Source organism: Salmo salar, chromosome ssa07 (genome assembly GCF_905237065.1).
Source record: "Salmo salar chromosome ssa07, Ssal_v3.1, whole genome shotgun sequence".
NCBI lineage: Eukaryota > Metazoa > Chordata > Actinopteri > Salmoniformes > Salmonidae > Salmo > Salmo salar.
Genome location: NC_059448.1, coordinates 58645807 through 58672169, shown reverse-complemented (window position 1 = coordinate 58672169; position 26363 = coordinate 58645807). Strand labels below are relative to the sequence as shown.

At 44.5% G+C, this 26363-nt stretch overlaps 1 pseudogene; it reads right to left on the bottom strand.

The window, feature by feature from the left end:
• Nucleotides 1-2511: 2511 nt before the first annotated feature.
• Nucleotides 2512-10311, bottom strand: LOC123743834 (uncharacterized; annotated as a pseudogene).
• Between the last annotated feature and the right edge of the window lie 16052 nt (nt 10312-26363).

The window sequence follows — 26363 nt, the reverse complement described above, 5'->3', positions numbered from 1 at the left end:
AGATAGTGAAACGTGATTCATCACTCCAGAGAACACGTTTCCACTGCTCTAGAGTCCAATGGTAACGATCTTTACACCACTCCAGCTGACGCTTGGCATTGTGCATGGTGATCTTAGGCTTGTGTGCGGCTGCTTGGCCATGGAAACCCATTTCATAAAGCTCCCAAAGAATAGTTATTGTACTGACGTTGCCTCCAGAGGCAGTTTGGATCTCGGTAGTGAGTGTTGCAACCAAGGACAGATGATTTTTTACGTGCTACGCGGTTCAGCACTTCGGCAGTCCTGTTCTGTGGGCTTGTGCGGCCTACCACTTCGTGGCTGGGCCGTTGTTGCTCCTAGACATTTCCACTTCACAATAACAGCACTTACAGTTGACCTGAACAGCTCTAGCAGGGCAGATATTTGAAAAACTGACTTGTTGGAAAGATGGCATCCTTTAACGATGCCAAGTTGAAAGTCACTGAACTCATCAGTAAGGCCATTCTACTGCTAATGTTTGTCTATGGAGATTGCATGTCAGTGTGCTCGATTTTATACACCTGTCAGCAACGGGTGTGGCTGAAATAGCCGAATCCACTAATTTGAAGGGGTGTCCTCATACTGCTGTATATATACATTAGTGTATGTATGGGTCGGCCAAACGGCACGGATCCACTTTTCGCAAAATAAAAATCTCACTCCCTAACTGTCCAAAATCATGTCTGATTTTCTCATCAGAGCAAGGCTTGGAAGTCTCCGCCACACCTGTCTCCACAGGTAGGCATACGTCATGCTGGGCAGGCTTAACTTCAGAGCCAACCACTAGTGCCATTTAGACATTCTCAAGGTTCTCAAGTACATCTAAAAGAATGTTCACTTGGATTGTACTCAGGAGATGTTTGTACTCAGGAGATGTTTGTTTGTACTCAGGAGATGTTTGTTTGTACTCAGGAGATGTTTGATTGTACTCAGGAGATGTTTGATTGTACTCAGGAGATGTTTGTCCTCAGGAGATGTTTGTACTCAGGAGATGTTTGATTGTACTCAGGAGATGTTTGATTGTACTCAGGAGATGTTTGTTTGTACTCAGGAGATGTTTGTTTGTACTCAGGGAGATGTTTGTTTGTACTCAGGAGATGTTTGTACTCAGGAGATGTTTGTTTGTCCTCAGGAGATGTTTGTTTGTACTCAGGAGATGTTTGTTTGTACTCAGGAGATGTTTGTTTGTACTCAGGAGATGTTTGTACTCAGGAGATGTTTGTTTGTCCTCAGGAGATGTTTGTTTGTCCTCAGGAGATGTTTGTTTGTACTCAGGAGATGTTTGTTTGTACTCGGGAGATGTTTGTTTGTACTCAGGAGATGTTTGTACTCAGGAGATGTTTGTTTGTACTCAGGAGATGTTTGTACTCAGGAGATGTTTGTTTGTACTCAGGAGATGTTTGATTGTCCTCCGGAGATGTTTGTTTGTCCTCCGGAGATGTTTGTTTGTACTCAAGAGACAAAGGTTTAGTAGTTAGCGCCATTGTTTCGCCTTCGTGTCGTCTCACTTTCTCTGCCGTCTTCTCTCTTCCGACATTACCTCACCACCATCTTAAATCGGAATGGAGAGGAGGAAAGTGGGCGACCATTAACAACTCGCTGCTCCTGCTCCTGCTGCTCCTCCTGCTCCTGCTGCTGCTGCTGCTCCTGCTGCTTCTTCTGTGGTTTTTATATGGCGGTTGGCAACCAACTTTAAGGTGCATTACTACAACCAACTGGAGTGGAATGTGGACCAGAGACAGGGAAGGTCTAAATCCTACCCATTATTCTCGTCTCCTTAAGGCAACGATATACATCATTAAATATTACTATCTCCTGAAGATTTCCCCAGCAGTTCACTTAAAGCTCTTCAAAACCATTACTCCTTATATATAATAACTATCTCTCTCCATTTCCCCTCCCATATTGCTGGCACTAAAATAGAATCGTCCCTTTGTCTCCGTCTGCTCTTGTTAGTGATGACACCTCCCAGTCGGATGTTTTCCCACCAATTTCAATGAACTGTTAAGCCTTGTGTGTCCAAGCCTTTGTTTCCTCTGTTCTCTCTCTCGACCTGAGAATATTCCTGTCGTCACCTTTTCCTGGATCATCAGAGGTAATGTATCAGCTATATCTGCAGCCAGGTCCTTTAGCACCATGCTCAGCCCTGGTCTATCATCAGAGGTAATGTATCAGCTATATCTGCAGCCAGGTCCTTTAGCACCATGCTCAGCCCTGGTCTATCATCAGAGGTAATGTATCAGCTATATCTGCAGCCAGGTCCTTTAGCACCATGCTCAGCCCTGGTCTATCATCAGAGGTAATGTATCAGCTATATCTGCAGCCAGGTCCTTTAGCACCATGCTCAGCCCTGGTCTATCATCAGAGGTAATGTATCAGCTATATCTGCAGCCAGGTCCTTTAGCACCATGCTCAGCCCTGGTCTATCATCAGAGGTAATGTATCAGCTATATCTGCAGCCAGGTCCTTTAGCACCATGCTCAGCCCTGGTCTATCATCAGAGGTAATGTATCAGCTATATCTGCAGCCAGGTCCTTTAGCACCATGCTCAGCCCTGGTCTATCATCAGAGGTAATGTATCAGCTATATCTGCAGCCAGGTCCTTTAGCACCATGCTCTTGTCTGCAGTCCTCAGCATAGCTTTCAGACTGCTCCAGAACACCTGTCTCTTCCTCTCCAAACCAGCCCGGGACACTCAAGGTAGCTCTGCTGCCTCAGCATTGTCCGCAGGTTCAGGAACTTCCTAGGCAGAGAGTTTGGAGGGAGATGGTTTCAAGCACAGGGCACAGCAGGTGTTTATTGTAAAGGACCACAGGAGGAGGCAGGTAGCTGGGTCCAGGGGCAGGCAGAAGGTCATACACAGGAGGAGGCAGGTAGCTGGGTCCATGGGCAGGCAGAAGGTCATCACAGGAGGAGGCAGGTAGCTGGTCCAGGACAGGCAGAAGGTCATACACAGGAGGAGGCAGGTAGCTGGGTCCAGGGACAGGCAGAAGGTCATACACAGGAGGAGGCAGGTAGCTGGGTCCAGGGGCAGGCAGGTGGTCATACACAGGGGGTCCACAAAGGGCAACAGTACAGACAGGGAAAAGGCTGGTAACGTAGTCCGGGAGATCAGGCTATAGGTAGATAACAGGAAATCCGATAGGCTAAAGTACAGGCAGGGAATAGGTAAAAACTATCATACACGGGAGGAATCACTCACTGTAAACCCAGCACTCTGAAAGATGTGTGTTACAAAACAAACAATAACTCACAGTGATGGGGTGCAGAGAACTGAACTAAATAATGTGTGATAATGACATACAGGTGTGTGAACAGGTGATAAGAATTCAGGTGATTGGGAGCTGGAGAGTGAGCTGCGTTCAGGGAATCTACGTGTTTGAGAGTGTGAGCTGGAAAGTGGGCTGGAGAGTGAGCTGCGTTCAGGGGATCTACGTGTTTGAGAGTGTGAGCTGGAAAGTGGGCTGGAGAGTGAGCTGCGTTCAGGGATCTACGTGTTTGAGAGTGTGAGCTGGAAAGTGGGCTGGAGAGTGAGCTGCGTTCAGGGAATCTACGTGTTTGAGAGTGTGAGCTGGAAAGTGGGCTGGAGAGTGAGCTGCGTTCAGGGGATCTACGTGTTTGAGAGTGTGAGCTGGAAAGTGGGCTGGAGAGTGAGCTGCGTTCAGGGGATCTACGTGTTTGAGGGTGTGAGTTGGAAGCAGACGTTACAGAGATGTTCATGCCAGTCCCTGTGAACTTTAGATATGTCATCTGAGAAAGCGATAGAGAGTCAACGCTGATGTTTATCTGTGGGGTAAAAAAACAAAAAAACATGGGCTCCTTCAGCTACTTTGTTCACAATGACTGATCGACCGTTGACCAAGTGGTTCTGACTAGGGAACTGAAAACCGTCCAGAGTGTCTTCATTATAAAGTGATGTTGACAAACGGGACTTCCTGAAGTGGTGATGGTCATACATTGTTTATTAGCTTCACTGACACAGAACTGTTAATCCGAGTGTTTTTTTTTTAAAGGATAGAGATTTTTAACCAGACGCATCGCTTCCAAATGTCTCAAAAGGATCACATTGCAGTTATTGGGGAATAACCTAACCAACCGTTCAGTATTGTTGTCTGTGTTTCATTCAAGTCCAACAGGAAGTCCTTGAAAATGGTACGTTAAAGGGGTCATTTCCTGAAGAAACTTGAGCTTGGCGAGAGAACCAGATTCATATCTCTGCCACTCACTTCCTGTCACCCAAACCAAGTTGTTTTAAAGATATACGTTTCTCAACGGGTCAAAGTCAGTGTTGTTCACTGAAATAAGCAGTTGTGCTCCCAAGCACAAGGAATTCAAGATCGGTTAGGTTTTCAAACGTACTTGGCAGTCGATAGATGTCGTACAGGGTGGCTTGATAAAGTCCAGGATCTGGAGTTGAGGAAACGAGAGATCCAGGATGGTTGACAAGCAGTTGTTAGTTACGTTCAGAACCTTTAGCTTTGTGGTGTGAACAAATGCATTCGGGGATATATGAACCTCAGAACACAATGAGTTGTCTTCAAGAGACAAATGTGGTTTTAATCCAGTGAGCTCCTCATTCTCTAGTCTATCGATGGTGTTGTGGGAAAATGTCTAGGTATTGGGGTGTCGTCGGGCAGATTTGTTGGCACCCTGCTGAGATTTCTGATAGGATAAATTCTTTATTCTCTTGTCTTGAAGTGACACAGACAGGTCCAATCCTCTCTCTCCTCCCTCTGGAAGCATGCAGTGTCAGGAGGGATGGCAACGGGCCAAAAGAGTAAAGACATACTGGAAGAAAAGAAAAATAGTTAAATTTAATAAACTTGTCAAATAAAAATAAAAAAATGTTTTGAATGTAGCTTTAACACATGAATAGATACAGCTATCTGAGGAGAAACCAGAACACTGCTCTTGATAGTATCACTGCTCTTTAATAAGCTTTACGTATCGGCCTCAAGGACTTCGTCGGAGTACAAAAGCTTGAGGTCGATACGTAAAGCTTATTAAAGAGCAGTGATACCATCAAGAGCAGTGTGCTGGTTTCTCCTTTTTTCTCATCTTAATCAACTGTTATCATGCACCTGCAACAGAGATAGATTAGATATGCGAGTGCCTTCTTGAATTGATTAAAAATGTCATGAAAATGTGAAAAACACCAAATAAATGTAATATTAAAACTGTAAATAAAGTGTAAAAATCTAAGTGAGAATCTTAACATTTACATTTGCCTGGCCACAGCTTCTTCTGCAACGAGGTAACTAGACTGTTTCACATAGTACTTTGTCAGCTTTAAAGTTTGCTGTTCAACAGTTTACCAGTTCTACCAGTTGAGTGTGATTCTGCAGATATTTCCCATCTGTAAATATCCTCACTGTCAATCAGCTTTACTCCAGAGTTTTATGTGTTGACTTTGTGTCTGTATTCTGTTTGTACATTGTCTATTGCTGGCAGCAGCTATTCATTAAGTTACATTACAGGTAGGCCTATGTGCAAATGTACTTGTCAAATAAAGTGATTCTGATACCAGTATTTATGTGTTTCCTGATGTGGAAGAGCCTGGGGGTCACTGTTAAGATCCTCTTTTTCAACAATGATTCTTAGATTTTTACTTTGGTTGCCATTTTGTTCAAATTCCTTTTTCATGTTACACTTCTTCAATGTTGGAAAGATACATTGTCTTACGTGACGTCAGATAGTGTGACATCCGTCTGCGCTGATCAGTCTATTCTGTCGAGATACGAACTAGAAATGTTGAGATACTCTAAGTCAAAATTCGGAGTTACATAAGTAAACATTTTTAGTTTCATAAATCCGAATTTTAAGTTACATAAGTAAACAATTTGAGCTACAGAAGTATAAATTACCAGACACGTAAGTGGTACTATATTGTCAACTCTTCCCCTGGTCCTTAGTGTACAAGAGAAAGTAGTGCACTATATTGTCAACTCTTCCCCTGGTCCTTAGTGTCCAAGAGAAAGTAGTGTACTATATTGTCAACTCTTCCCTTGGTCCTTAGTGTACAAGAGAAAGTAGTGCACTATATTGTCAACTCTTCCCCTGGTCCTTAGTGTCCAAGAGAAAGTAGTGTACTATATTGTCAACTCTTCCCCTGGTCCTTAGTGTCCAAGAGAAAGTAGTGCACTATATTGTCAACTCTTCCCCTGGTCCTTAGTGTACAAGAGAAAGTAGTGCACTATATTGTCAACTCTTCCCCTGGTCCTTAGTGTCCAAGAGAAAGTAGTGTACTATGTTGTCAACTCTTCCCCTGGTCCTTAGTGTCCAAGAGAAAGTAGTGCACTATATTGTCAACTCTCAAAATTACAACTGTAGAGAAACAACTAAATGGGATGTTCTGAGTCCATGTCAATGCTTAAATCACATCAGAAGACCATTTTTTGTGTGTGTGTGTGTGTGTGTGTGTGTGTGTGTGTGTGTGTGTGTGTGTGTGTGTGTGTGTGTGTGTGTGTGTGTGTGTAATTCCCCTTTAAAATTGCGCATCTGGCTCTTTAATTGCTCATCTAGCGAGTGAGGAATGTGCTGTCTCATGTGTTGGTCTAGCGATGGTTCTGCGCTGCTGCGGCTCATTTCATGGCCAAGTTTATGCAAACAACAAATAATAGATACAAATTATATATAGTACTTACTCCTGATATACACTGAGTGTACAAAACATTTCCATGACATAGACTGACCAGGTGAACCCAGGTGAAAGCTATGATCCCTTATTGATGTCACTTGTTAAATCCACTTCAATCAGTGTAGAGGAAGGGGAGGAGACACAGGTGGTTAAAAAAGTAATTTTTAAGCCTTGAGACTATTGAGACATGGATTGTGTATGTGTCCCATTCAGAGGGTGAATGGAAAAGACAAATTATTTAAGTGCCTTTGAACTGGGGTATGTTAGTAGGCACCAGGCGCACTGGTTTGTGTGTCATGAACTGCAACGCTGCTGGGTTTTTCACGCTCAACAGTTTCCCGTGTGTATCAAGAATGATCCTCCACCCAAAGGACATCCAGCCATCTTGACAACTGTGGGAAGCGTTGGAGTCAACATGGGCCAGCATCCCTGTGGAACGATTTCCACACCTTGTAGAGTCCATGACCCGACTAATCGAGGCTGTTCTGAGGGCTAAAGGGGGGGTGTACTCAGCGTACCTGTACCAGGTAAGTCTACTCCGAGGTTAACATTTAATTGAGAAGGTTTTGGTGAAAGCTTTTCTGTTAACCCCAGAAGAATGTTATCAACTGGTTACACACAGAGTGATAGACACACACACACCACACAGAGTGATAGACACACACACACACAGAGTGATAGACACACACACACACAGAGTGATAGACACACACACACACACACACACACAGAGTGATAGAAACACACACTACACAGAGTGATAGACACACACACACACACACCACACAGAGTGATAGACACACACACACACACACACACACACAGAGTGATAGACACACACACACACACACACACACAGAGTGATAGACACACACACACACACACACACACAGAGTGATAGACACACACACACTACACAGAGTGATAGACACACACACACACACACCACACAGAGTGATAGACACACACACACACACACAGAGTGATAGAAACACACACCACACAGAGTGATAGACACACACACAGAGTGATAGACACACACACACACACACACAGAGTGATAGAAACACACACCACACAGAGTGATAGACACACACACCACACAGAGTGATAGACACACACACACACACACACACAGACACACACACACAGAGTGATAGACACACACACCACACAGAGTGATAGACACACACACACACACACACACACAGAGTGATAGACACACCACACAGAGTGATAGACACACACACACACACACACCACACAGAGTGATAGACACACACACACACACACACACACAGACACACACACAGAGTGATAGACACACACACCACACAGAGTGATAGACACACACACACACACACACCACACAGAGTGATAGACACACCACACAGAGTGATAGACACACACACACACACCACACAGAGTGATAGACACACACACACACACCACACACCACACAGAGTGATAGACACACACACACACAGACAGGGACCAATATTGCTGTAGATCATCTATCCAAATAAAGTGACCCTTCTTTTCTTTCTAAAACACTCTGAGCGTGCTGTCTCTGACCAACGTTTTCACTGTCTCCCTAAGAACTATCTTCTTGACCCAACCTGTCATGCTTCAAAACGGGTCACTCAACCAAGACTGCTCTTTTCTGTGTCCTGGAGGCGCTCCCACTGCCAAAGCTGACTCTCTCTCTCTGCTCTGTTCTCATCGTCCGACATCTATCCGCAGCCTTTGACACTGTGAACCATCAGATCGTCTTCTCCACCCTCTCAGGGCTGGGCGTCTCAGGCTCTGAAACACTCTTAGATTGCATCCTACCTGTCAGGCTGCTCTGACCAGGTGATGTGGAGAGGATCTGTGTCTGCACCCCATACTCTCCCTCCAGGCTCTTGTCATCTCCCATCTGGACTACTGCAACTCTCTGTTAGCTGGTCTCCCCTGCTTGTGCCATCAAACCCCTGCAATTTATACAGAACGCAGCAGCCCGCCTGGTTTTCAACCTTCCCAACTTCTCTCATGTCTCGCCGCTCCTCCACACACTCCACTGGTTTCCATTCAAAGCTCGCATCCACTACAAGACTCTGGTACTTCCCTACGAGCGCAGCAAGAGAGAACCAGATCCATATCTCTGTCGCTCACTGAAATAGCATTTACGCTTCCGAGTGCAAAGACTTGAAGGTGTGTTAGGTTTTCAATGGTACTTGGCAATAGATGACTGTCATCCAGGTAGCTTGATAAAGTCCAGGATATGGAGTTGAGGCAACGACAGATCCAGGATGGTTGACAAGTCCAGGATATGGAGTTGGGGCATTGACAGATCCAGGATGGTTGACAAGTCCAGTATATGGAGTTGGGGCATTGACAGATCCAGGATGGTTGACAAGTCCAGGATCTGGAGTTGAGGAGTTGAGGCATTGACAGATCCAGGATGGTTGATAAAGTCCAGGATATGGAGTTGAGGCAATGACAGATCCAGGATGGTTGATAAAGTCCAGGATATGGAGTTGAGGCATTGACAGATCCAGGATGGTTGATAAAGTCCAGGATATGGAGTTGAGGCATTGACAGATCCAGGATGGTTGATAAAGTCCAGGATATGGAGTTGAGGCATTGACAGATCCAGCATGGTTGATAAAGAGTTGTGAGATACATTTAGGACCTCGAGCCTGACAGTGTGAGCCAACGCATGGGGTTAGTCCAGTAAGGTCCTCATAATCTAATCTATCGATGTTGTTGTGTGAGAAGTCTACATATTGGGTGTCGTCGGGCAGATTTGGTGGAACGCTGCTGGTACAGTAACATATAAGGTTGAATAAGACAGATAGGTACAGTAAAATATAAGGTTGATTAAGACAGGTAGGTACAGTAAAATATAAGGTTGAATAAGACAGGTAGGTACAGTAAAATATAAGGTTGAATAAGACAGGTAGGTACAGTAAAATATAAGGTTGAATAAGACAGGTAGGTACAGTAAAATATAAGGTTGATTAAGACAGGTAGGTACAGTAAAATATAAGGTTGATTAAGACAGGTAGGTACAGTAAAATATAAGGTTGAATAAGACAGGTAGGTACAGTAAAATATAAGGTTGAATAAGACAGGTAGGTACAGTAAAATATAAGGTTGATTAAGACAGGTAGGTACAGTAAAATATAAGGTTGATACAGCAAATGAAAGGATTTAAATATATACAGTTATCAATATATATGTATTTATCAAACTATTGTTGACATTAATTCATAAGTGGAATGAAAACTAAACAATAATCACACTGTAGAGATCTAAAACCAATGGGGGAAATCCAAATATTCCCCTTTACCTGGTCGTAGTTTCTTTAGGATCTACCTAGACTGGTTCACGTTGTGAGTCCTCAGCTCCAATGGGGGAAATCAAAATATTCCCCTTTACCTGGTCGTAGTTTCTTTAGGATCTACCTAGACTGGTTCACGTTGTGAGTCCTCAGCCCCAATAGTCTGTGAGTGGGACGTTTCTGAACTATACGTGTGTATTGTGTTAACTAAAAGAAGAGCCTAGACGTTCAGTTATCTTATTACATAACACTTCTCCAATCTTGCCAAGACAAGAGGATACTTCCTGTTGCCAGCTACAACACAAATCGTTGAGTTTGGTGGTCCTGACATATTATCTGCTTTTATCAAGGATTTAGTCAATTATCTTTGAAATCTTTGTCAGTGTTGAGTTGACACCATTTTATAATGCATGTATTTACTGAATATAATATATATAACAAAGTTGCTTTTGCAGTAAAACCCCAATAAATTATTCAAAGTAGAATCAAGGTCATTTTCTTTTTTTTAATTTAATTTTATTGATAAAATGTGAACATTTTTGATCTTCTGGGGAAATTCCACTTATATTTTGCCCAAAACAAGATAATATCTTAAGGTATCCAGAGATGTTTATCGAATTTTCTGACCACTAAGCCCATAACGAAGTAATATCCTAAGAGGAACTGACCCCTAAGAAGATTTAATACAAAACAGCATCACACATTATATTAACAATTCATATTAACATCAACATTTTAGTACATTTGAGTTCACTCTAGTACAGTAAACCATTGACCATGAAAATAATTTCATTTTATTAGAAAATTCAAATTAGAAAATGTGCATTTCCTGCACATCAGTAAAATGCGCAATAACAATAACAACAACAGAATCAGTAGAAAAGGTCAAGGTTCATGATCGGTTGTGTTGGTTTAGGGTGTCATCTCCGTCTGCTATCACTCAGGGTCTGGAAGAACTTGCTTTCTGCAAACGACAAGACAAAACACATCGTCTGGTTTATTTCATTTTTAATAAACAACACATTTGTCATAAAAACCTATGAATGACACGTCCAAATCGACAACATTATGGAGGAGTTGTAGCCTGGTTACCTGTCCTCTGTGAGATCCCCTTGAGGTTACACTTTCCAAGGTCCACGTCACAGGTGTAGAGTCCCAGGCATCCTGCACAGTTACCATGAGCACTGCAGCTTCTTGCCTGAATACCACTGCAGCCGTGCTACAAAGACATTACAGGTCAATTGGTCACTCACTTAAGTAAGATATTATTCCAACATTTCTGCTGAATGTGACGTCCTTGGTGGGATAGACGTCACATTGTGCAGTGATGTTGATGACGAGTTCATGTTGTGTTTACAATATGAAGGTAGAAAAAAACTGTCGCTTAAAGATCATTGATGACGTGAAACGTTTTATGAGTTATTGAAATCAACAACACTCACCGTGTCAGAGTTGAATTGACCAGAGTTGAATTGGCCAAAGCGTATCTGGTCTCTGTCCCTACGATTTCTGTTCAACTGTTTTGGCTGAGAAAACGAACCAAATCCCACAAAACCTCGGTTCAGGCGGTCCTCATCGATTCGATCGATTACCCTGCCATGGAACGTGGAATATTGGTCACGGTGTCTCTCTTCGGGGAGAACGGAGGCTTGCTGTCGTCTCGGTGAAATCAAGCCAGTACTCTCCCCGTTACCGATATTACCTGACCAACTCAACTGACCACCTCTCTTTCCCCGTCTTGGGTTGGACAAACCTGTCTCTGCTAAACTCAACGCTTGTGTTAAAATCAACAGGAGAAGACACACATACTTCTCAAGAGAAAACATGTTGTCCATTAGAACTCTGACAACAACCTAGAAGCTTAGCCTGGTTAAAACATTCTGTATCTATCTCAGGCCTGGGTTCCATTTATAAAGGCCATCCTAGCCCTAGAACCCCTCCTCTTTAACACATCTATGACGTCTCTACACCTCATAGATGCCCACTTAACGTTTGAAAAGAAAAGTAACGGCCCCGGGGGCTACAAATGTTTAACTAACCGTTTAGTAAGCTTGATGAGCAAATTGTAGTGATGTGATGATTAGTCTACTATTATGAGCTGTCTGCCAATCGCCTACTGCTTTGTCTGAAAGATAATAAGGTGAACTTTTAATGAGTATTTACCTAGTGCTCTGTGTCCTGAAGAGCCATGCTTTTTGGGACATATTAGAGAGACATAGAATCTCTCTCTCTCTAGTTATTCAACGATGGTGCTTTTGATTCTGTTTTTTGTTTTGTATCTCAAATGGCACCCTATTCCCTGTATAGTGCACTACACTCTTAGAAAAAAAAGTGGTAAGTAGAACCATAGAGGGTTCTTTGGTTTGTCCCCACAGGTTGAACCCTATTTTGGTGCTAGGTAGAACCGTTTGCAGAGGGTTCTGCCTAGAACTCTTCGTGTAAGGTTCTTCATAGAACTCTCTGTATATGGTTCAACCTAGAACCCTCTATGAAGGGTTCTACCAATAACCATTTTATAATATAAACGTTCTTTCTAGAAGCCTCAATGAACGGTTCCACCTGCCTTATTAGCCTTTAAACTGTAATTATTTATGAGAATACATTACATGTATCATAAGGTCTTTCTTTGAGGGTCTAATTATACCCTAACACAGTGGTGTATGGAAACTCCTGGTTTACAGGCCACATCAGGCCTGCAAGTCACATTATTCTGGCTTGCAAAGGGATGTTTAATTCCTATTGGAATCTAGTCAGAGTTAGGATATCCAACAAGTGGAATTGTTTACCACCCGCAACCTGCATTCAGAATAACTGCCAGGGTAGGGGAGGTTGAATACTGAGACTACCTCAATCCTTTAAACTGGAACAACCATCTCAGTAACGGGTCCAACTACTAACAGACTGGATTAGTTTAGAAAAATGTATGCTATTTATCTTTGTGTAGCATTAAATGAATCAATGAATCAATGTACATTCAAAAACACAGATATTAAAACAAAAAAAATCCTAAAATCACCATGCAACACAGCATGCTGGGAAATATGATATATGGTTCTATGTAGAACCCTTCCTGCATTCCAATGAACCCTTATTGCATACCAAAGAATCATCAAAGAACCATTTGTCTTCCAAAAGGGGTTCTTCAGATCAAAACGGTTCCTGGTAGAACCCTCATCCCTTCGTAAAGAACCCTTTTTTCTGTACTTTTAACCTGAGTCCTATGGGTCCTGGTCAAAAGTAGTGCAGTACAAAAGGTAGTAGGGTGCCAGTTAGGACTCAGGCTTTTTTTACTGGGCCTCCAGGCAACTCCTAGCCAAAACACGTCTGCAAAACAGACTCAGTGACGACTGTTGCTGACGTCCAAATTAGTGAGCCATCACTCAGAGAGTAATGAAGCTTTGCAGCTCTTTTGGAGGGAACCCAGAGTTATTCTGCCACACAGTAAGATGGTATTTGGTCACCGTGTCAAAGCAATTCCTCCATAGGATTCTCATTTGATCTTATATGTACAACTGTATAATGGTATTCTGTCTGAAAGAAATTCCTTCATAGATTTTGGGTCAGAAGCCATTGAATGTCCATTCCAGGTCTGATATTGGAACCACACCTGTGGCACTTACACCTGTGATTATCCAGTTTCCAGGGGTGGCAGTGTGTGTTTGGTCTCCAAGCAATGCTCTGTGGAGTCTAATCTCTCCTCTTATTAACGGGCCAATTCAGGTGAGGGTGATGACAGGTGATGGACAGGGAGTGCCACAGGGATCAATGTTGGGGTCAATTCTGTTCTCGGTTCAGTCAAGAACTTATTTTGACTGAATTATAAAACTGAAGTGACTCAGACTCAGTGATAGCAAGTTGTTTGCTTCTCCAAAATGGTCCTGTTGGTGTTTATAATGGGGCTTGTTTATAGACCTCTTTCTGAAACACTACAGGTGAGAGAGTATTTTCCTTCTCTCTCTCTCTCTCTTTGTCTTTTGTGTTTTCTGTTCTGTTCTGCACTGAGACCTTATAATGAAGACAAATCAACCATCCATTTAAACCTAATGAACCACTCCTGTCCCTGGCAGGATAAAGCTGTTTATAAAACATATTTGGGTTGCTGTCTGCTGCACTGCACAGGCTGTCTCCACCAACACGCCTCTTCTTCTGTCCTTGTTTGCTGCTCAAAAGCAGTACAACATATAGGGAATAGGGTGTCATTTGGGACACAACTTCTGACCTTTTGCCAGGATTCTCATTCCTTTACGATGCAGGATTTTCATTCCTTTACGATGCAGGATTCTCATTCCTTTACGATACAGGATTCTCATTCCTTTAGGATACAGGATTCTCATTACTTTACGATGCAGGATTCTCATTACTTTACGATGCAGGGTTCTCATTACTTTACGATGCAGGGTTCTCATTCTTTACGATGCAGGGTTCTCATTACTTTACGATGCAGGGTTCTCATTACTTTACGATGCAGGGTTCTCATTCTTTACGATGCAGGATACTCATTCCTTTACGATGCAGGATTCTCATTACTTTACGATGCAGGGTTCTCATTCTTTACGATGCAGGGTTCTCATTACTTTACGATGCAGGGTTCTCATTCTTTACGATGCAGGATACTCATTCCTTTACGAAGCAGGATTGTCATTCCTTTACGATGCAGGATTCTCATTCCTTTACGATGCAGGATTCTCATTCCTTTACGATGCAGGATTCTCATTCCTTTACGATACAGGATTCTCATTCCTTTACGATGCAGGATTCTCATTCCTTTACGATGCAGGGTTCTCATTACTTTACGATGCAGGGTTCTCATTCTTTACGATGCAGGATTCTCATTCCTTTACGATGCAGGATTCTCATTCCTTTACGATGCAGGATTCTCATTCCTTTACGATGCAGGATTCTCATTACTTTACGATGCAGGGTTCTCATTCTTTACGATGCAGGATTCTCATTCCTTTACGATGCAGGATTCTCATTCCTTTACGATGCAGGATTCTCATTACTTTACGATGCAGGGTTCTCATTCTTTACGATGCAGGGTTCTCATTACTTTACGATGCAGGATTCTCATTCCTTTACAATGCAGGATTCTCATTACTTTACGATGCAGGGTTCTCATTCTTTACGATGCAGGGTTCTCATTACTTTACGATGCAGGGTTCTCATTCTTTACGATGCAGGATACTCATTCCTTTACGAAGCAGGATTCTCATTCCTTTACGATGCAGGATTCTCATTCCTTTACGATGCAGGATTCTCATTCCTTTACGATACAGGATTCTCATTCCTTTACGATGCAGGATTCTCATTCCTTTACGATGCAGGGTTCTCATTACTTTACGATGCAGGGTTCTCATTCTTTACGATGCAGGATTCTCATTCCTTTACGATGCAGGATTCTCATTCCTTTACGATGCAGGATTCTCATTCCTTTACGATGCAGGATTCTCATTACTTTACGATGCAGGGTTCTCATTCTTTACGATGCAGGATTCTCATTCCTTTACGATGCAGGATTCTCATTCCTTTACGATGCACATATTCAGAAGCACTGCACTTTGGGATGAATCACAAACCAACTGAGATGAGTGTGACAAACACTCCAAAATGTTTTCCTAAACATCAACTATGTTTCTGTTACCCCTCCTGCTATCAGTAGAGGTGCGTGGGTAAAATCCCTGGGGAAGCCAAGCCAGTAAAAAGCCATATTTCAACCAATGTTGTTGTGATAATTGCGTTGTTTGCTCTATAACCCATTAGTTCATATGCCACCGTGATATACAATAAGACCCGTGACAACAAAAAGACAACAGTCACACAGTGGAGGAATAAATTCAACTACACATACGTTTGTTTCATCACAAAACCGGAGAGCAACATCTGTCCGGTGAAGTCCACAAAGCAAATATTGCATGTAACAAACAGTTATATGACCTGCAGCATGGTCAAATGTTTTATTTTATTTAACTAGGCAAATTAGTTTAGATCAAATTCTTATTTACAATGACGGCCTACACCGGCCAAATCCGGACGACGCTGAGTCAATTGAGCGCAGCCCTATGGAACTCCCAATCACGGCCGGTTGTGATACAGCCTGGATTCAAACCAGGGTGTCTGTAGTGACGCCTCTAGCACTGAGATGCAGTGTCTTAGACCGCTGCGCCACTCAGGAGCCCCTCAAGCAAGTTAATGTTTTCAACAGTTTACTAAACAACTAGTGATTTGGAACCACAAGTTACCACAAGTCAGCACAAAGACAACAGGAGCCTCTGTTATCCCAGCACCCTTTAAAAATCATCCAATCCACAAGGCTATATACGCTTAGTTTAATACGCTTAAAACAAACGTAAAGATACCAAAAAAAAACAATTTAGTCTAATCGGTGTTGCTAATTATCATGTGTCTGTCCATGGTACGTGCGCATGCTAGTAATACAAATGAAGTTGACTCACCCTACTTGCAGACTAGTTGATTCACCAATGCCATCCTCCTCTCTTTCATGTTGGCAAAACCGTCTATGTCTCTGTCATACAGTACACTTTTAGTTTTTGTTTTATAGGCTAACTAGCTAAAATGCTTGCTAGCCTGACTTCCTCACATGGGCAACAATGAACCAGCTAAGTTAGCTAGCTAGTTAACGTCAGCCTACTAGGCTACAACTAGGCTACATATTAAACTTCAGTCTTCTCAGGCCAGTGGCACAACATATTCATTTATGATCAGAATCACTGTCATAAACATTGGTTTATACATAGAATTAAGTCAAAACCACAAGTCTCCATCCATGGCTTAGGAAAGGGCTGATTTAGCAAGTTAGCTACAGCAGGACATCAACACAAGCAGACCACAATCAAACACGTTTTTCTGACAATGATGACGTTTTGCTTAGGATGTGATTTGATTGGTTTGAAGCCAAATCCAAACTGGCTTCCCTTGGGGGGGAGTTTTGCTGCGCCAGGATAACCCACAGTTGAGCTTAATTCAACGCTGATTGGCTAATTCTTTTTTACATTTCTTTATCAAGGGAGGCCAAATGCTTCCTGGCGTCAACCAATCAAACGCTACGGTGTCAACACGTCATACTCCTTTGTTTCAGACTGTCACGTCCTGACCCTTGTAAGATGTCATTTTCTATAGTAGAGTGGTCAGGGTGTGACAGGGGGTGTTTTTGGGTGGTTTTCTTGTTATCTGTTTCTATGTGGGTTTTCTAGGTTTCTATTTCTATGTTTCGGGTTGTTGGGATGATCTCCAATTAGAGGCAGCCGGTCCTCGTTGTCTCTAAATGGAGATCATATTTAAGTAGGGGGTTTTTCCACTTGTGTTTGTGGGAACTACAACCATTCTGCGCTTTGGTCCGATCCTTTAAACAGCCGTGACACAGACAGCATCAGATACATGGTCTACACGTTTCCTTAGTTTCAGACAGCATCAGATACATGGGCTACACGTTTCCTTAGTTTCAGACAGCATCAGATACATGGGCTACACGTTTCCTTAGTTTCAGACAGCATCAGATACATGGTCTACACGTTTCCTTAGTTTCAGACAGCATCATATACATGGTCTACACGTTTCCTTAGTTTCAGACAGCATCAGATACATGGTCTACACGTTTCCTTAGTTTCAGACAGCATCAGATACATGGTCTACACGTTTCCTTAGTTTCAGACAGCATCAGATACATGGTCTACACGTTTCCTTAGTTTCAGACAGCATCATATACATGGTCTACACGTTTCCTTAGTTTCAGACAGCATCAGATACATGGGCTACACGTTTCCCTCGCACGGATGATTTCTCCTGGGAGATTCAGCCACTTGCGAATTTACCAAAAATGATGAAAACACTGAGAGACGAAGAGAACTTTATTTCATAATTGTTTTTGTTTTTTTATTGGTCCAATATTTGGGGGAAGCCTGGCTTCCTTTAACCTCCACTGCTTGCTATTCCCCATCCGTTTCCATCAATAACACTGTCGTAAGTCTACACAGTTACCTTTGATTGGTTGATGTACGTTGCTTAGATCCCCTAGAGTCAATAAATACAGAAATAGCTAAACAGTAAAGGATTAAAGGGTTTTAAGCGGAGTAAAGAGGAACAGAAACGCTGCCTCTTGTGATCTCCACAAATCTTCCATCTATAACACTCTCTATCTCCTCCAGTGATGTCATATCAAGCGGGTTTGTTTGAACGCTTCAATACGTTTCCATTTTGTAAAATGAGCCTGTGTTTTGAGTGGGTGACATCAAAAACATTGTGTGTAGTATTGTACACGCTTTCATCACTTCCCTCTCCTCAAACACTAGCTGTTCCGTGTTCCAGCCCGGTATCCATAGCGACAGCACATCCTTGTTTACCATGTGTTTCTCACAGAGGAGTTTGCATAAATGTGCTCATGTCACAAAGACATCTGCTACACACACACACACACACACACACACAACCACACACACACACACACACACACACACACACACACACACACACACACACACACACACACACACACACACACACACACACACACACACACACACACACACACACACACACACACACACTGAACATGGAAACACATGGTTTACAGTATAGGATGTCTCTCCAAGGTGAGTGAGCCTTCAGGATCAGTGGTCTTGTATGAGGGTGACTAGAGTTGCTGACAGACGTGTCAATGTACAGAGGTCTGTGAGAATGTCTCAAAGCTGTAAGCGTTACAGAATCATGTTTGCCACGATCTTCATTCAAAGGAATGTTAAGGGGTGCAGCTGATTGGGGATTTATAAAGCCTTTGCTTTAGCTAATGATCTGTTCGTCTCCGGAGGTCTGCTTATGTCGCTATTCAACAACATCCAATCAACACCTGTCGACGCGCTGAGGCGTAAGAGTTCAGAAAGTGTAGATCGTGGAAAATGTCAAGACAATTCCCAGCACCCACGAGCAGAAAGCATCGCCGTGATCTCCTGTGTCGTCTACCTCCTACCTACCTGACCTCTCACCTGTACCCCGAAGGACAGCTTTGTCGTGGTAACCAAAACGCTAAACAACAGCAAAGTGTTGAAAACTGAAGATCACTGCTGTGACAAAGGACTTTCCTCTAACTAATTCTCCCTAACTTATTTTTCTGTCATGCTCATAGTTTCTACTTGTGTCTGGGGCCTTTTTTCATTCCAACCATAATCATCAGAGGAGGCTGCTGAGGGGAGGACAGCTCATAATAATGGCTGGAACGGAGCGCAAGGGATTTGCATCAAACACATGGAAACCATGGAAACCATGCTGTTTGATGTATTTGATACCATTCCACTGATTCCGCTCCAGCCGTTACCACGAGCCCATCTTCCCCACCTGAGATACCTGTATCATATAGATATATACAATTAAACAGAATGGTGAAGCAGTTACTGTTTCCATTGTGTCATCATAACAACTGCATGGGTCAGCCAATCATGATGCTAAGCTCATCCTCTGTTCTCCTGTCTATCTCCATAGCAACCCAACTGGTGTTCCCTGCCTGGCCTGGACACAGAATACAGTTCTGCCACACTCCTGACTTCCCAGAATACAGTTCTGCCATACTCCTGACTTCCCAGAATACAGTTCTGCCATACTCCTGACTTCCCAGAATACAGTTCTGCCATACTCCTGACTTCCCAGAATACAGTTCTGCCATACTCATGACATCCCAGAATACAGTTCTGCCATACTCCTGACATCCCAGAATACGAGACAGACCTAACTGAGGAGAACTTAACCCAGTGTCGCAAAAAGGAGAAGACACATTCTTTGCTACAGCTGTTTGAGGACAAAATTAGGTCCCAAAAAAATATTGATCTCAAACCAGACAGTCATTACGCCTGGGTGGATTCGCAGAAACCTCAACAGTGAAATGGAAGAATTTCCCAGCAGCGTAACAGTGACGCTTTACAGTATTACTACGGGCCGTTCTGTCTCGGACTAGGCTTACTAACTGACACACACTAACTAACTATTACAGCGGCTCACACAGTTCTGAAGTGGATAGCAGGATTATTGTTCATCATGATCATAATAAACACATTTCAATCAATCCACCATCCTGATTGATCTCTGGTTGCCTCCTGATAAACTATTCCATGAGGCTGGCTGTATGAGTAGCAGAGACAGGGCTGGCTGTATGGGTAGCAGAGACAGGGCTGGCTGTATGAGTAGCAGAGACAGGGCTGGCTGTATGAGTAGGAGAGACAGGGCTGGCTGTATGAGTAGGAGAGACAGGGCTGGCTGTATGAGTAGCAGAGACAGGGCTGGCTGTATGAGTAGGAGAGACAGGGCTGGCTGTATGAGTAGGAGAGGCAGGGCTGGCTGTATGAGTAGGAGAGACAGGGCTGGCTGTATGAGTAGGAGAGGCAGGGCTGGCTGTATGAGTAGGAGAGAAGCTGGCTGTATGAGTAGGAGAGAGCAGGGCTGGCTGTATGAGTAGGAGAGACAGGGCTGGCTGTATGAGTAGGAGAGACAGGGCTGGCTGTATGAGTAGGAGAGACAGGGCTGGCTGTATGAGTAGGAGAGACAGGGCTGGCTGTATGAGTAGGAGAGACAGGGCTGGCTGTATGAGTAGGAGAGACAGGGCTGGCTGTATGAGTAGGAGAGACAGGGCTGGCTGTATGAGTAGGAGAGACAGGGCTGGCTGTATGAGTAGGAGAGACAGGGCTGGCTGTATGAGTAGGAGAGACAGGGCTGGCTGTATGAGTAGGAGAGACAGGGCTGGCTGTATGAGTAGCAGAGACAGGGCTGGCTGTATGAGTAGGAGAGACAGGGCTGGCTGTATGAGTAGGAGAGACAGGGCTGGCTGTATGAGTAGGAGAGACAGGGCTGGCTGTCAATCTGGCATAGTCATTAACAGCTAAGTGCTGCCTGCCTTGGGTTTGTTGTGTGTGTGTGTGTGTGTGTGTGTGTGTGTGTGTGTGTGTGTGTGTGTGTGTGTGTGTGTGTGTGTGTGTGTGTGTGTGTGTGTGTGTGTGTGTGTGTGTGTGTGTGTGTGTTGGTTGGTGGCTCAGGCTCAGCTTGTTATCATGCCAATCATAGCCAATCAAGAAGCGGTGATAGCCCCTCGCGGGGAGAGCTGCGGCGGTTGTAATTGGCTGTGGTACACTAACGAGGTGTCTGTGTTATAACGAGGCATCGGTAAGTGGCACAGAGAGAGAGTCATACAGGCACAAGTAGGCATGAGTGGGAACACACACACACACACAAACACACACACGCACATTCACCTATAAAGACAAAATAAAAACACAGGGTTTTAGTGCCCTCTAGTGGTGAAATATAAGTTTTACTCCCACCCACACAACAAGTGCAAATTCTCTCTCTCTCTCTCTCTCTCTCTCTCTCTCTCTCTCTCTCCTCACTCTGTTTCTCTCTCTTTCTCATTCTATCTCTCACTGTTTCTCATCTCTCTCTCTCTTTCCCTGTTTTCTCACTTCTGCCACTCCAACCCTCTTTTCCTAGTCCTCTCTCTTTCAATTAACAAAGAGCAAAATAGGAATCTTAGGTCCCTCTCACTGAATATGAATGTTGTTCTTATATACAGTGCATTTGGGAAAGTATTCAGACTGCTTGACTTTTTCCACATTTTGTTATGTTACAGGCTTATTCTAAAATGGATTAAATCATTTCCCTCCTCATCAAGCTATAACACATGACATCACAATACCCCATAATGACATCACAATACCCAATAATGACATCACAATACCCCATAATGGCAAAGCAAATAATCTAGCAAATGTATTTAAAAAAAACCGGAAATATTAGATTTACATAAGTATTCAGACCCTTTACTCAATACTCAAGTATTCTTGGGTATGACGCTACAAGCTTGGCACACCTGTACTTGGGGGAGTTCTTCCCATTCTTCTCTGCAGATCCTCTCAAGCTCTGTCAGGTTGGATGGGGAGTGTCGCTGCACAGCTATTTTCAGATCTCTCCAGAGATGTTTGATCGGGTTCAAGTCCAGGCTCTGGCTGGGCCACTCGAGGACATTCAGAGACACTCTGCATTGTCTTGACTGTGTGCTTAGGGTCATTGTCCTGTTGGAAGGTGAACCTTTGCCCCAGTCTGAGGTCCTGAGCGCTCTGGAGCAGGTTTTCATCATGGATCTTTCTGTACTTTGCTCCGTTCATCTTTCCCTCGATCCTGACTAGTCTCCCAGTCCTTGCGGCTGAAAAACATCCTCACAGTATAATGCTGCCACCCCCATGCTTCACCGTAGGGATGGTGCCAGGTTTCCTCCAGTCGTGACGCTTGGCATTCAGGCCAGAGAGTTTAATTTTGGTTTAATCAGACCAGAGAATCTTGTTTCTCAAGGTCTGAGAGTTCTTTAGGTGCCTTTTTTTGGCAAACTCCAAGTGGGCTGTCATGTGTTTTTTACTGAGGAATGGCTTCTGTCTGTCCACTCTACCATAGAGGCCTGATTGGTGGAGTGCTGCAGAGACGGTTGTCTTTCTGGAAGCTTCTTCCATCTCCACAGAGGAACTCTGGAGCTCTGTCAGAGTGACCATCGGGTTCTCAGTCACCTCCTTGACCAAGGCCCTTCTCCCCCGATTGCTCAGTTTGGCTGGGCGGCCAGCTCTAGGAAGAGTCTTGGTGGTTCCAAACTTCTTCCATTTAAGAATGATGGAGGCCACTGTGTTCTTGGGGACCTTCAATGCTGCAGACATTTTTTGGTACCCTTCCCCAAATCTGTGCCTCTACACAATCCTGTCTCGGAGGTCTACGGACAATTCCTTTAACCTCATTGCTTGGTTTTTGCCTTGACATGCACTGTCAACTGTGGGACCTTATATAGACAGGTGTGTGCCTTTCCAAATCATGTCCAATCAATGACATTTTTCACAGGTGGAGAAACAGCTCAAGGATCATCAATGGAAACAGAATGCAAATGAGTTCAATTTCGAGTCTCGTAGCAAAGGGTCTGAAAACTTTTTTCTCCCAAATTTTCGATCTTGTTTCATCGCTGCAAATCCCCAACGGGCTTGGGAGAGGCAAAGGTCGAGTCATGCGTCCTCGAAACATGACCCGCCAATCCGCGCTTCTTAACACTCGCCCATTTAACCCGGAAGCCAGCTGCACCAATGTGTCGGAAGTCTGACGACCGAAGTCAGCTTGCAGGCGCCCGGCCAAACCCTCCCCTAACCCGGATGACACTGGGCCAATTGTGCGCCGCCCTTTGGGACTCCCGGTTACAGCGGTTTGTTACACAGCCTGGGATCAAACCCCAGGCTGTAGTGTCTTAGACCGCTGTGCCACTCGGGAGGACCACTGTTTTTATTTTTCATTCATTTGCAAAAATTTCTAAAATACATTATGGGGTATTGTGATGTCATTATGGGGTATTGTGATGTCATTATGGGGTATTGTGATGTCATTATGGGGTGTTGTGATGTCATTATGGGGCATTGTGTGCAGATTGATGAGGGAAATGTTTTATTTCATCCATTTTAGAATAAGGCTGGAATTTAACAAAATGTGGAAAAAGGGAAGGGGTCTGAATACTTTCCAAATGCACTGTACATATATGTTTATATTCAGGACTCTTGACAGCTCATTAACTTTTGGATGACGTGTGTATTGTTATCGTGTTGCTAGATATTACTGCACTGCTGCATTTCACCTGCGATAACATCTGCAAATCAGTGTACGTGACCCATAAACTTTGATTTGAAGACAGCCTAATAGCAACATGCAGAGTGCGAGGGGTCTGTCATCATGACATGTGACACTTTGGGGTGGAAACCGAATCAATGAGAGAAGACTTGAAATAGACAAGATGACCTACACATTGTTCCATTACTTCATGGAGCAAAACAGATATTTATTTTAATTAACTGAGCTCTTTTTTTCAGAATTCAAACGGACCCCCTGCAACTGGACATGTACATTTTATGAGACTCTTGTTTCCACAAATCAAGGACGAAGACGGTATCGCTGAGGTTGGTTGACAATTCTTTGTGCTACATCAAACCTATAACGCCCAGTATAACCACTAGGTAGCCTAGTGGCAGGTAGTCTAGTGGCAGGTAGCAGGTAGCCTAGTGGCAGGGTAGTAGCCTAGTGGCAGGGTAGCCTAGTGGCAGGTAGACTTGTGGCAGGTAGCAGGTAGCCTAGTGGCAGGTGGTGCCTAGCGGCAGGTAGCAGGTAGCCTAGTGGCAGGTAGTCTAGTGGCAGGTAGCAGGTAGCCTAGTGGCAGGGGTAGCCTAGTGGCAGGTAGCAGTAGCCTAGTGGCAGGGTAGCCTAGTGGCAGGTAGACTTGTGGCAGGTAGCAGGTAGCCTAGTGGCAGGTAGTCTAGTGGCAGGTAGCAGGTAGCCTAGTGGCAGGTAGTCTAGAGGCAGGTAGCAGGTAGCCTAGTGGCAGGTAGTCTAGTGGCAGGTAGCAGGTAGCCTAGTGGCAGGTAGACTAGTGTCAGGTAGCAGGTAGCCTAGTGGCAGATAGACTAGTGGCAGGAAGCAGGTAGCCTAGTGGCAGGTAGACCAGTGGCAGGTAGCAGGTAGCCTAGTGGCAGGGGTAGCCTAGTGGCAGGTAGTCTAGTGGCAGGTAGCCTAGTGGCAGGTAGTCTAGTGGCAGGTAGTCTAGTGGCAGGTAGAAGGTAGCCTAGTGGCAGGTAGAAGGTAGCCTAGTGGCAGGGTAGCCTAGTGGCAGGTAGCCTAGTGGCAGGTAGCCTGGTGGCAGGTAGACTAGTGGCAGGTAGCAAATAGCCTAGTGGCAGGGTAGCCTAGTGGCAGGAGTAGCCTAGTGGCAGGGTAGCCTAGTGGCAGGTAGCCTTGTGGCAGGTAGCAGGTAGCCTAGCGGCAGGTAGTCTGGTGGCAGGTAGGCAGATAGCCTAGCGGCAGGTAGCCTAGCGGCAGGTAGGGCAGGTAGCCTAGCGGCAGGGTAGCCTAGTGGCAGGTAGCTGGCAGGGCTAGTGGCAGCGGGTAGCAGCCCTAGTGGCAGGTAGCCGTGGCAGGTAGCAGGTAGCCTAGCGGCAGGTAGCCTGGCGGCAGGTAGCGGGCAGGTAGCCTAGCGGCAGGTAGCCTGGTGGCAGGTAGTAACAGTGGCAGGTAGCCTGGCGGCAGGGTAGCCTGGTGGCAGGTAGCCTGGGCTGGCTAGCCGGCGGCAGGTAGCCTAGCGGCAGGTAGCCTGGCGGCAGGTAGTGGCGGCAGGTAGCCTGGCGGCAGGTGGCAGGTAGCCTTTCGGCAAGTAGCCTGGTGGCAGGTAGGGCAGGTAGCCTGGCGGCAGGTAGCCTAGCGGCAGGTAGCCTGGCGGCAGGTAGGGCGGGTAGCCTAGCGGCAGGTAGCCTTGCGGCAAGTAGCCTGGTGGCAGGTAGGGCAGGTAGCCTGGCGGCAGGTAGCCTAGCGGCAGGTAGCCTGGCGGCAGGTAGGGCAGGTAGCCTGGCGGCAGGTAGCCTGGCGGCAGGTAGCCTGGCGGCAGGTAGCCTGGCGGCAGGTAGCCTGGCGGTTAGAGTGTCGGACAAGTAACCGAAAGGTTGTAAGATCGAATCCCCTGAGCTGACAAGGTAAAAATCTGTCGTTCTGCCCCTGAACAAGGCAGTTAACCCACTGTTCCCTGGTAGGCCGTCATTGAAAATAATAATTTGTTCTTAACTGACTTGCCTCGTTAAATAAAGGTAAATAATAATGGATACCAAAGAAATGTGGTTAACTCACATTATCTGGTGTTGGAATCTGTAGCTATGAGAATCTAGGCATTTGTGCCTGTTCTTTCATTCAGAGTAGTTGATTTGAGCTCCGTTTAGTTCTCTGAACACATAGATAGTGTTACAACTACATCATAATGAATTGTCTACTTCTTAAATGACTTTGTATAAATTCTGATAACGATGGGTGATTACGCAATCGATGTAAAAAAAAAAATGTTTATTTAACTAGACAAGTCAGTTAAGAACAAATTCTTATTTACAATGACGGCCTACCCCGGCCAAACCCTCCACTTACCCGGACGACGCTAGGCCAATTGGCGTTACCCTCTGGGACTCACGATCACAGCTGGTTGTGATACAGCCCGGAATCGAACCAAGGTCTGTAGTGGCGCCTCTAGCACTGCGATGCAGTGCCTTAGACCGCTGCACACCTCAGGATGTGATGTTGCATTTGCATAACAGCATATCTGTTCTGTCAGTTTATTATGACCTCATAATGTGAATCAAAGATTTTTACAACTGACCCAAGATATACCAGACTGTCGTTTCCGATGGGAATAAATTAGTCATAGTGGGCGGAACAAGCAAGCAGGGAGCAGATCCAAGCTAGCTAGATACTATTGGTGCATTTTAACATTATTTGCATATTTCCGTTAGGGAACGCCTACTCTGTGAAGCGCGCTCCTAAACAACAACATTTTTTACAACTTTGGCA